This window comes from Oncorhynchus mykiss, chromosome 31 (genome assembly GCF_013265735.2).
Source record: "Oncorhynchus mykiss isolate Arlee chromosome 31, USDA_OmykA_1.1, whole genome shotgun sequence".
Lineage (NCBI taxonomy): Eukaryota > Metazoa > Chordata > Actinopteri > Salmoniformes > Salmonidae > Oncorhynchus > Oncorhynchus mykiss.
Genome location: NC_050571.1, coordinates 610,001 through 622,500, shown reverse-complemented (window position 1 = coordinate 622,500; position 12,500 = coordinate 610,001). Strand labels below are relative to the sequence as shown.

Genomic DNA, 12,500 nt, shown 5'->3' with positions numbered 1-12,500 from the left:
CCTACCCGTAGAGGCTGTGGGTGAAGGGGCCTACCCGTAGAGGCTGTGGGTGAAGGGGCCTACCCGTAGAGGCTGTGAGTGAAGGGGCCTACCCGTAGAGGCTGTGAGTGAAGGGGCCTACCCGTAGAGGCTGTGAGTGAAGGGGCCTACCCGTAGAGGCTGTGAGTGAAGGGGCCTACCCGTAGAGGCTGTGAGTGAAGGGGCCTACCCGTAGAGGCTGTGAGTGAAGGGGCCTACCCGTAGAGGCTGTGAGTGAAGGGGCCTACCCGTAGAGGCTGTGAGTGAAGGGGCCTACCCGTAGAGGCTGTGAGTGAAGGGGCCTACCCGTAGAGGCTGTGAGTGAAGGGGCCTACCCGTAGAGGCTGTGGGTGAAGGGGCCTACCCGTAGAGGCTGTGGGTGAAGGGGCCTACCCGTAGAGGCTGTGGGTGAAGGGGCCTACCCGTAGAGGCTGTGGGTGAAGGGGCCTACCCGTAGAGGCTGTGGGTGAAGGGGCCTACCCGTAGAGGCTGTGAGTGAAGGGGCCTACCCGTAGAGGCTGTGAGTGAAGGGGCCTACCCGTAGAGGCTGTGAGTGAAGGGGCCTACCCGTAGAGGCTGTGAGTGAAGGGGCCTACCCGTAGAGGCTGTGAGTGAAGGGGCCTACCCGTAGAGGCTGTGAGTGAAGGGGCCTACCCGTAGAGGCTGTGAGTGAAGGGGCCTACCCGTAGAGGCTGTGAGTGAAGGGGCCTACCCGTAGAGGCTGTGAGTGAAGGGGCCTACCCGTAGAGGCTGTGAGTGAAGGGGCCTACCCGTAGAGGCTGTGAGTGAAGGGGCCTACCCGTAGAGGCTGTGAGTGAAGGGGCCTACCCGTAGAGGCTGTGAGTGAAGGGGCCTACCCGTAGAGGCTGTGAGTGAAGGGGCCTACCCGTAGAGGCTGTGGGTGAAGGGGCCTACCCGTAGAGGCTGTGGGTGAAGGGGCCTACCCGTAGAGGCTGTGGGTGAAGGGGCCTACCCGTAGAGGCTGTGGGTGAAGGGGCCTACCCGTAGAGGCTGTGGGTGAAGGGGCCTACCCGTAGAGGCTGTGAGTGAAGGGGCCTACCCGTAGAGGCTGTGAGTGAAGGGGCCTACCCGTAGAGGCTGTGAGTGAAGGGGCCTACCCGTAGAGGCTGTGAGTGAAGGGGCCTACCCGTAGAGGCTGTGAGTGAAGGGGCCTACCCGTAGAGGCTGTGAGTGAAGGGGCCTACCCGTAGAGGCTGTGGGTGAAGGGGCCTACCCGTAGAGGCTGTGGGTGAAGGGGCCTACCCGTAGAGGCTGTGGGTGAAGGGGCCTACCCGTAGAGGCTGTGGGTGAAGGGGCCTACCCGTAGAGGCTGTGAGTGAAGGGGCCTACCCGTAGAGGCTGTGGGTGAAGGGGCCTACCCGTAGAGGCTGTGGGTGAAGGGGCCTACCCGTAGAGGCTGTGAGTGAAGGGGCCTACCCGTAGAGGCTGTGAGTGAAGGGGCCTACCCGTAGAGGCTGTGAGTGAAGGGGCCTACCCGTAGAGGCTGTGAGTGAAGGGGCCTACCCGTAGAGGCTGTGAGTGAAGGGGCCTACCCGTAGAGGCTGTGAGTGAAGGGGCCTACCCGTAGAGGCTGTGGGTGAAGGGGCCTACCCGTAGAGGCTGTGGGTGAAGGGGCCTACCCGTAGAGGCTGTGGGTGAAGGGGCCTACCCGTAGAGGCTGTGAGTGAAGGGGCCTACCCATAGAGGATGTGAGTGAAGGGGCCTACCCATAGAGGATGTGAGTGAAGGGGCCTACCAGGTCAGATTTCTCCTCACCATAGAGGCTGTGAGTGAAGGGGCCTACCAGGACAGATTTCTCCTCAACCACAGAATCACAAGACAACAACAGTAGCAGGATGTGGTCAAAGGATTTCATTTTCTCACAGTCAGCTGACGTGATCCCAGAAGTCATTTATTTTTGGTTTTGTGAACAAGACGTTTCCCATAATTCAACTGACTATGTGATGATCATGAACAACAACACAACAACGTCATAACAGTAGATGGTCGTGGTTCAAATATGTATCTTTCTCACAGTGCTCTCCGTAGTCATAACGGCTTTAGTCGTCGGATGAGGAAGAGTCGTCAGACCAAAGCGCAGTGTTCATGTTTATTTATTTATTGAACTGAACACTAATACAAAATAACAAGAGAATAAATTAAACCGAAACAGTCCCATAAGGTGCAAACACTAACACAGAAAATAACTACCCACAAAACCCATGTGGGAAAAAGACACTAACACAGAAAATAACTACCCACAAAACCCATGAGGGAAAAAGATACCTAAGTTTGGTTCTCAATCAGAGACAACGATAGACAGCTGTCCCTGATTGATACCCGGCCAAAAACAAAGAAATACAAAACATAGAAAAAGGAACATAGAATACCCACCCAAATCACACCCTGACCAAACCAAAATAGAGACATAAAAGGCTCTCTACGGTCAGGGCGTGACAGTAGTCTGAGCTGTGACCGTGGTCAGATGGACTCAGATATTATTTTTGTTTTGTTTTGTGAATATGACACAAGAGGAGGCTTTACTGTTGAATTTAATTGATTATATTTAGATAAGGAATGTGTCAGTTTCGTTTCAAAAAGGTCTTGAGTCTTAACATCAAACATAATAAACGTACAGAGTTAAATTGTGTGTGCTGGAGTTTTCTACAGTCTTGATATTTGGGGCAGTAACTCACAGCACAACAAACACAATAGATACAGTAGGCTTCAACGCCTGTGTGTGTGTTGGACTCTCTTCCAATGCTTTAAAAAGTTCCACTCACTAATTCCTGCCCCAGATGTTATGCAGGACGAGGGTTCTGGTTCAACAGAATCACCAATCTGCCATTGTGTGGATGTGTCTTTATTTCAAGGCAAGTCCACGCTAACGGAACTAAGACTCAGATTTTTCACTTTAACATTTACGCCAAACAAAAAACATTGATTTCAAAGACTAACAAACCATACAACTATATGCTCTGCTTTTAACAATTTACACGGACAATTCTGACAACTACTCGAAGAACTGTGCAGATGCAGAATTTCATATTGTTTTTGTAAACTATTTTTTGTAAACTAAATATTTGCTCCGAATTAAGATTCAAAGATGTCTGTCTGCAGAAAGAATGGGGTGTCAGCTATGACATGACACATTGACATTGAACAAATCTAATTTGGTTATTGTATTGTAGTGAACTCTACTATATTCTACTCTACTGTACTGTAGGGTGAATTCAGAAAGAGTGGGACATCATATATACTGGGACAGATCACAAAAGTTATCTTGTGATCACGAAAATTATCCTGCTCTAACCACTAGGCTACCTGCTCTCACCACTAGGCTACCTGCTGTCACCACTAGGCTACCTACTCTCACCACTAGGCTACCTGTTCTAACCACTAGGCTACCCCCTCTAACCATTAGGCTACCTGCTCTAACTACGAGGCTACCCCCTCTAACCACTAGGCTACCCGCTCTAACCACTAGGCTACCTGCTCTAACCACTAGGCTACCCCCTCTAACCATTAGGCTACTTGCTCTAACCACTAGGCTACTTGCTCTAACCACTAGGCTACCTGCCTCTCACCACTAGGCTACCTGCCTCTCACCACTAGGCTACCTGCCTCTAACCACTAGGCTACCTGCCTCTAACCACTAGGCTACCTGCCTCTAACCACTAGGCTACCTGCCTCTAACCACTAGGCTACCTGCCTCTAACCACTAGGCTACCTGCCTCTCACCACTAGGCTACCTGCCTCTCACCACTAGGCTACCTGCCTCTCACCACTAGGCTACCTGCCTCTCACCACTAGGCTACCTGCCTCTCACCACTAGGCTACCTGCCTCTCACCACTAGGCTACCTGCCTCTCACCACTAGGCTACCTGCCTCTAACCACTAGGCTACCTGCCTCTCACCACTAGGCTACCTGCCTCTAACCACTAGGCTACCTGCCTCTCACCACTAGGCTACCTGCCTCTCACCACTAGGCTACCTGCCTCTCACCACTAGGCTACCTGCTCTAACCACTAGGCTACCTGCTCTAACCACTAGGCTACCCCCTCTAACCATTAGGCTACCCGCTCTAACCACTAGGCTACCCGCTCTAACTACGAGGCTACCCGCTCTAACTACGAGGCTACCCCCTCTAACCACTAGGCTACCCGCTCTAACCACTAGGCTACCCGCTCTAACCACTAGGCTACCTGCTCTAACCACTAGGCTACCCCCTCTAACCATTAGGCTACCCGCTCTAACCACTAGGCTACCTGCCTCTCACCACTAGGCTACCTGCCTCTCACCACTAGGCTACCTGCCTCTCACCACTAGGCTACCTGCCTCTCACCACTAGGCTACCTGCCTCTCACCACTAGGCTACCTGCCTCTCACCACTAGGCTACCTGCCTCTCACCACTAGGCTACCTGCCTCTCACCACTAGGCTACCTGCCTCTCACCACTAGGCTACCTGCCTCTCACCACTAGGCTACCTGCCTCTCACCACTAGGCTACCTGCCTCTCACCACTAGGCTACCTGCCTCTCACCACTAGGCTACCTGCCTCTCACCACTAGGCTACCTGCCTCTAACCACTAGGCTACCTGCCTCTCACCACTAGGCTACCTGCCTCTCACCACTAGGCTACCTGCCTCTCACCACTAGGCTACCTGCCTCTCACCACTAGGCTACCTGCTCTCACCACTAGGCTACCTGCTCTAACCACTAGGCTACCCCCTCTAACCATTAGGCTACCCGCTCTAACCACTAGGCTACCCGCTCTAACTACGAGGCTACCCGCTCTAACTACGAGGCTACCCCCTCTAACCACTAGGCTACCCGCTCTAACCACTAGGCTACCCGCTCTAACCACTAGGCTACCTGCTCTAACCACTAGGCTACCCCCTCTAACCATTAGGCTACCCGCTCTAACCACTAGGCTACCTGCCTCTCACCACTAGGCTACCTGCCTCTCACCACTAGGCTACCTGCCTCTCACCACTAGGCTACCTGCCTCTCACCACTAGGCTACCTGCCTCTCACCACTAGGCTACCTGCCTCTCACCACTAGGCTACCTGCCTCTCACCACTAGGCTACCTGCCTCTCACCACTAGGCTACCTGCCTCTCACCACTAGGCTACCTGCTCTAACCACTAGGCTACCTGCTCTCACCACTAGGCTACCTGCTCTAACCACTAGGCTACCTGCCTCTCATCACTAGGCTACCTGCTCTAACCACTAGGCTACCTGCTCTAACCACTAGGCTACCTGCTCTAACCACTTGGCTACCTGCTCTAACCACTAGGCTACCTGCTCTAACCACTAGGCTACCTGCTCTAACCACTAGGCTACCTGCTCTAACCACTAGGCTACTAGGCTACCTGCCTCTCACCACTAGGCTACCTGCTCTAACCACTAGGCTACCTGCCTCTCACCACTAGGCTACCTGCTCCTCACCACTAGGCTACCTGCTCTAACCACTAGGCTACCTGCTCTAACCACTAGGCTACCTGCTCTAACCACTAGGCTACCTGCTCTAACCACTAGGCTACCTGCCTCTCACCACTAGGCTACCTGCTCTAACCACTAGGCTACCTGCCTCTCACCACTAGGCTACCTGCTCTAACCACTAGGCTACCTGCCTCTCACCATTAGGCTACCCGCTCTAACCACTAGGCTACCTGCCTCTCACCACTAGGCTACCTGCCTCTCACCACTAGGCTACCTGCCTCTCACCACTAGGCTACCTGCCTCTCACCACTAGGCTACCTGCCTCTCACCACTAGGCTACCTGCCTCTCACCACTAGGCTACCTGCCTCTCACCACTAGGCTACCTGCTCTAACCACTAGGCTACCTGCTCTCACCACTAGGCTACCTGCTCTAACCACTAGGCTACCTGCCTCTCATCACTAGGCTACCTGCTCTAACCACTAGGCTACCTGCTCTAACCACTAGGCTACCTGCTCTAACCACTTGGCTACCTGCTCTAACCACTAGGCTACCTGCTCTAACCACTAGGCTACCTGCTCTAACCACTAGGCTACCTGCTCTAACCACTAGGCTACCTGCTCTCACCACTAGGCTACCTGCCTCTCACCACTAGGCTACCTGCCTCTCACCACTAGGCTACCTGCCTCTCACCACTAGGCTACCTGCTCTAACCACTAGGCTACCTGCCTCTCACCACTAGGCTACCTGCTCCTCACCACTAGGCTACCTGCTCTAACCACTAGGCTACCTGCTCTAACCACTAGGCTACCTGCTCTAACCACTAGGCTACCTGCTCTAACCACTAGGCTACCTGCCTCTCACCACTAGGCTACCTGCTCTAACCACTAGGCTACCTGCCTCTCACCACTAGGCTACCTGCTCTAACCACTAGGCTACCTGCCTCTCACCACTAGGCCATGAGATAAATAAGTTATGATCTGGAACATAATGAGGGAATCTTTTATTTTGTATATATGTCCTCTCTGTACTTCCTTAGTGTGGACCTTTTCCATCCAGACAAACATTTCAGTATTGTTCTAGTCTTTGGTTTCATTTTAAAGAACGGAAATAGTATCGTACATCCAAGGAAGGGAATTCAACCAATAGGATTTTGCAAAGCCTCCTGAACTGACGTAAACCCGGTAACGATGAATAACCGGTAGTATTGAAGATACATCTGTGTTGCGCTATCCAGTTAACAAAATAGTTTTAAAATACCCATCTAAAACGTGCAAACATCATGGTTTTCCATGTAAGGAGGTGAGTAAAGGACTTTGGTTCATAATTCGCAGGTTTAAATGATACTCGTTGTATTTTGCATTATGTTCTGTGTATAGACAGAATCCCCAGTTATCTTCTTGTTCCAGCAGATTAGCGGTATGATTGACGCTACATTGTTTACAGCAGTTGTTATATTGTATCCGCGGGCAGTGGCTCACATGCAATTTAACGCGTCAGTATATTGTCCAGAAAGTATACCCGCTTTGCCTGAAGAGATGCCCGTTCAGACGAACTATTTACCATCTAGGCTCAAGGCACCCAAACTTTTCATTGTGAAATAAAACCGAATAGGCTTTTACATTACACATATCCAAATACTTTACCCCCTTTTGTTGGCCAATGAATATCAGCCATTTTTTTCTGTCATTTCCTATGCTTTCATGATTCTACTTCAGTGCATGAAGGAGAGATGATGAGGATTAATCTGTAGGAAGTAGAGTACTGGTTCATTCTCTGTTGGACCGACAGCTCTACGTGACTGCGGTCACACACCCTAATATACACAGAGCACGGTATACCAGCCTGGTGTCATAGACTTGACGTAACATTGTACACGTAAATCCCCGAACAAATTTAGTATGATATGTTACGTTTGGTATGGCTACATAAGACAGACGGTTACACGAATGTAGGGTGATTGGTCGGGGAAGGGGGGTGGGTGTGTTCAAATCTCATCAAAGACAACTTTAGAATTTGAACAACTTTGCAACTACTTTGAATTTTAGCTAACCCTTCCCCTAACCTTAACCCTTCACCTAACCCTTTAACCTAACTCCTAAACCTAACCCATAGCCTAGCTAACATTAGCCAGCTGGCCAATGTTAGCCATCTAGCTAGAATTTGTAAAATAAAGTACGTTTTGCAAATATGTAACATGTAATAGGATTTGTAATTCGTAACATATTATACAAAATAGGTAATGGACATCCACAAATGAATACATACCATATGAAATGTAACGTATCATACTAAACGGAGTCTCGGATTTTCTTACAGAATAATACGAAATGCTCTGAGACCAGGCTGGGTATACTGTTCCAAAGCACACAGCCATTGTTTGCATACAGCTGGTCATCATGGCTGGGATGTGCCTGGCTGCCTGAGCTGTAGGAACGGCTTTAAGTTGCTTCATCAAGGTAATCATTCTACCTCACACAAGACCCTGATAAGTATATGTACTACAGAACTACTGTGTTGCTTGAAGACCCCAGACCCTCCTGTGAGACACCTCATTATGGATATGAGTACTGGTTGCGTCCCAAATGACAACCCTATTCCCCTACATAGTGCACTATTGAGCAGGGCAGTGTTTCCCAGCTCCAGTAGCCTCAACAGCTCACACCTGTATTTGTAGACCTGGACAAACACACCTGACTCAACTTGTCAACTAATCATCCGGCCCTCAATGAGTTGAATCAGGTGAGTTTGTCTGGAGCTACAATACAGATGTGTACTGTTGGGGGTACAGGAGTTGGGCTGTTGGGGGTACGGGAGGGCTGGAGTTGGGGTTACTGGAGTTGAGCTGTTGGGGTTACTGGAGTTGAGCTGTTGGGGTTACTGGAGTTGAGCTGTTGGGGTTACTGGAGTTGAGCTGTTGGGGGTACTGGAGTTGAGCTGTTGGGGGTACAGGAGTTGAGCTGTTGGGGGTACAGGAGTTGAGCTGTTGGGGGTACGGGAGGGCTGGAGTTGGGGTTACTGGAGTTGAGCTGTTGGGGTTACTGGAGTTGAGCTGTTGGGGTTACTGGAGTTGAGCTGTTGGGGTTACTGGAGTTGAGCTGTTGGGGGTACTGGAGTTGAGCTGTTGGGGGTACAGGAGTTGAGCTGTTGGGGGTACAGGAGTTGAGCTGTTGGGGGTACAGGAGTTGAGCTGTTGGGGGTACAGGAGTTGAGCTGTTGGGGGTACAGGAGTTGAGCTGTTGGGGGTACAGGAGTTGAGCTGTTGGGGGTACTGGAGTTGGGCTGTTGGGGGTACTGGAGTTTGGCTGTTGGGGGTACTGGAGTTGGGCTGTTGGGGGTACTGGAGTTGGGCTGTTGGGGGTACTGGAGGGCTGGAGTTGGACTGTTGGGGGTACTGGAGTTGGACTGTTGGGGGTACGGGAGGGCTGGAGTTGGGCTGTTGGGGGTACTGGAGTTGGACTGTTGGGGGTACTGGAGTTGGACTGTTGGGGGTACTGGAGTTGGGCTGTTGGGGGTACGGGAGGGCTGGAGTTGGGCTGTTGGGGGTACTGGAGTTGGACTGTTGGGGGTACTGGAGTTGGACTGTTGGGGGTACTGGAGTTGGGCTGTTGGGGGTACTGGAGGGCTGGAGTTGGACTGTTGGGGGTACGGGGGGGCTGGAGTTGGACTGTTGGGGGTACTGGAGGGCTGGAGTTAGACTGTTGGGGGTACGGGGGGGCTGGAGTTGGACTGTTGGGGGTACTGGAGGGCTGGAGTTGAGAATAGGGTTCCATTTTGGACAAGTCAGTGTTTGTTCTCGTTATGACCACTCTGTCATGTGCTGCTGTCATGGGTACACACTGACACATATTGACACCCAGTAAACTGGCTGACTCATAAGGAGATGGTGAGTTGACAGACTCGGTAAACTGGCTGACTCATAAGGAGATAGGGCAGGTCATATACATTACAGTGAGTTGATGTTTACTATGAGTTGACAGTGATCTAAAGTTGCCACTCGGGCTCCTGAGTGGCACAGTGGTCCAAGGTGTTCTACATCTAAGTGCTAGAGGCGTCACTACAGACCCTGGTTCGATTCCAGGCTGTTTCCCAACTGTCCGTGATTGGGACTCCTATAGGGCGGCACACAATTGACCCAGCGTCGTTAGGGTTTACCGTCATTGTAAATAACAATGTGTTCTTAACTGACTTGCCTAGTTAAATAAAGGTTTATATATATTTTGTATACATATACACACTACCGTTAAAACGTTTGGGGTCACTTAGACATTTCATTGTTTTTTTGTCCATTAAAATAACATCAAATTGATCAGAAATACAGTGTAGACATTGTTAATGTTGTAAATGACTATTGTAGCTGGAAACGGCTGATTTTTAATGGAATATCGACATAGGTGTACAGAGGCCCATTATCAGCAACCATCACTCCTGTGTTCCAATGGCACGTTGTGTTAGCTAAGTTTATAATTTAAAAGGCTAATTGATCATTAGAAAAGCCTTTTGTAATTATGTTAGCACAGCTTAAAACAGTTGTTCTGATTTAAAGAAGCAATAAATCTGACCTTCTTTAGACTAGTTGAGTATCTGGAGCATCAGCATTTCTGGGTACGATTACAGTCTCAGAACGGCCAGACACAAAGACCTTTCTTCTGAAACTCGTCAGTCTATTCTTGTTCTGAGAAATGAAGGCTATTAAATGCGAGAAATTGCCATTGATCTCGTACAGCGCTGTGTACTACTCCCTTCACAGAACAGTGCAAACTGGCTCTAACTAGAATAGAAAGAGGAGTGGGAGGCCCCAGTGCACAACTGAGCAAGAGGACAAGTACATTTGTGTGTCTAGTTTCAGAAACAGACTCCTCACAAGTCCTCAACTGGCAGCTTCATTAAATAGTACCCGCAAAACACCAGTCTCAACGTCAACAGTGAAGAGGCGACTCCGGGATATTGGCCTTCTAGGCAGAGTTGCAAAGGAAAAGCAATATCTCAGACTGGCCAATAAAAAGAAAAGATTAAGATGGGCAAAAGAACACAGACACTGGACAGAGGAACTCTGCCTAGAAGGCCAGCATCCCGGAGTCACCTCTTCACTCTTGATGTTGAGACTGGACAGAGGAACTCTGCCTAGAAGGCCAGCATCCCGGAGTCTCCTCTTCACTGTTGACGTTGAGACTGGACAGAGGAACTCTGCCTAGAAGGCCAGCATCCCGGAGTCTCCTCTTCACTGTTGACGTTGAGACTGGACAGAGGAACTCTGCCTAGAAGGCCAGCATCCCAGAGTCTCCTCTTCACTGTTGACGTTGAGACTGGACAGAGGAACTCTGCCTAGAAGGCGATTATACCGGAGTCACCTCTTCACTGTTGACGTTGAGACTGGACAGAGGAACTCTGCCTAGAAGGCCAGCATCCCGGAGTCGCCTCTTCACTGTTGACGTTGAGACTGGACAGAGGAACTCTGCCTAGAAGGCCAGCATCCCGGAGTCGCCTCTTCACTGTTGACGTTGAGACTGGACAGAGGAACTCTGCCTAGAAGGCCAGCATCCCGGAGTCGCCTCTTCACTGTTGACGTTGAGACTGGACAGAGGAACTCTGCCTAGAAGGCCAGCATCCCGGAGTCTCCTCTTCACTGTTGACGTTGAGACTGGACAGAGGAACTCTGCCTAGAAGGCCAGCATCCCGGAGTCTCCTCTTCACTGTTGACGTTGAGACTGGTGTTTCATAGTGTTCTATTGTTTCCAGAACTTGTCTTTTATTTCCAATGCATCGTCCATTTAAAAAAAAAAAAAACTGTCTGATAAGAATGAATAATGTCCGACAATACTTTTAAAAAATGATATGCATTTTGCCCTAGAATTTTTGCATCACAGCACTGAAGTGTAACGGGCCTTCAATTGTTTAAATGGACTGGACTTAAATCTTTCTCACTTGTATCCTGTGTCAGTATTAGTGATATCAGACCTTCTTGTTGCGTGTCTGATAATCTCCTGTTTACAAAGGAGTGGTTGAAACATGCTAATAATGGACCTCTGAGTATATCAGAAAAAGTTTGGTTTACCTCCACTGGTATACCATCCAGCCCTGGAGTTTGGTATACCTCTACTGGTATGTCATCCAACCCTGGAGTTTGGTCTACCTCCACTGGTATACCATCCAGCCCTGGAGTTTGGTCTACCTCCACTGGTATACCATCCAGCCCTGGAGTTTGGTCTACCTCCACTGGTATACCATCCAGCCCTGGAGTTTGGTCTACCTCTACTGGTATACCATCCAGCCCTGGAGTTTGGTCTACCTCCACTGGTATACCATCCAACCCTGGAGTTTGGTCTACCTCCACTGGTATACCATCCAACCCTGGAGTTTGGTCTACCTCCACTGGTATACCATCCAGCCCTGGAGTTTGGTTTACCTCCACTGGTATACCATCCAGCCCTGGAGTTTGGTTTACCTCCACTGGTATACCATCCAACCCTGGAGTTTGGTCTACCTCCACTGGTATACCATCCAACCCTGGAGTTTGGTCTACCTCCACTGGTATACCATCCAGCCCTGGAGTTTGGTCTACCTCCACTGGTATACCATCCAGCCCTGGAGTTTGGTATACCTCCACTGGTATACCATCCAACCCTGGAGTTTGGTATACCTCCACTGGTATACCATCCAACCCTGGAGTTTGGTCTACCTCCACTGGTATACCATCCAACCCTGGAGTTTGGTCTACCTCCACTGGTATACCATCCAACCCTGGAGTTTGGTCTACCTCCACTGGTATACCATCCAACCCTGGAGTTTGGTCTACCTCCACTGGTATACCATCCAACCCTGGAGTTTGGTCTACCTCCACTGGTATACCATCCAGCCCTGGAGTTTGGTCTACCTCCACTGGTATGCCATCCAGCCCTGGAGTTTGGTATACCTCCACTGGTATGCCATCCAGCCCTGGAGTTTGGTCTACCTCCACTGGTATGCCATCCAGCCCTGGAGTTTGGTCTACCTCCACTGGTATGCCATCCAGCCCTGGAGTTTGGTCTACCTCCACT

At 50.4% G+C, this 12,500-nt stretch overlaps 1 protein-coding gene across 1 annotated transcript in view; it reads left to right on the top strand.

Moving 5' to 3' along the window:
• The first annotated feature begins 6,657 nt into the window (after positions 1 to 6,657).
• LOC110504351 overlaps positions 6,658 to 12,500 on the top strand; it is a 76,661-nt gene continuing 70,818 nt past the window's right edge. The window contains exon 1 of the mRNA XM_036970534.1: positions 6,658 to 6,765. The gene's annotated coding sequence lies outside the window, so the exon portion shown is untranslated. The remainder of the gene's footprint in view (positions 6,766 to 12,500) is intronic.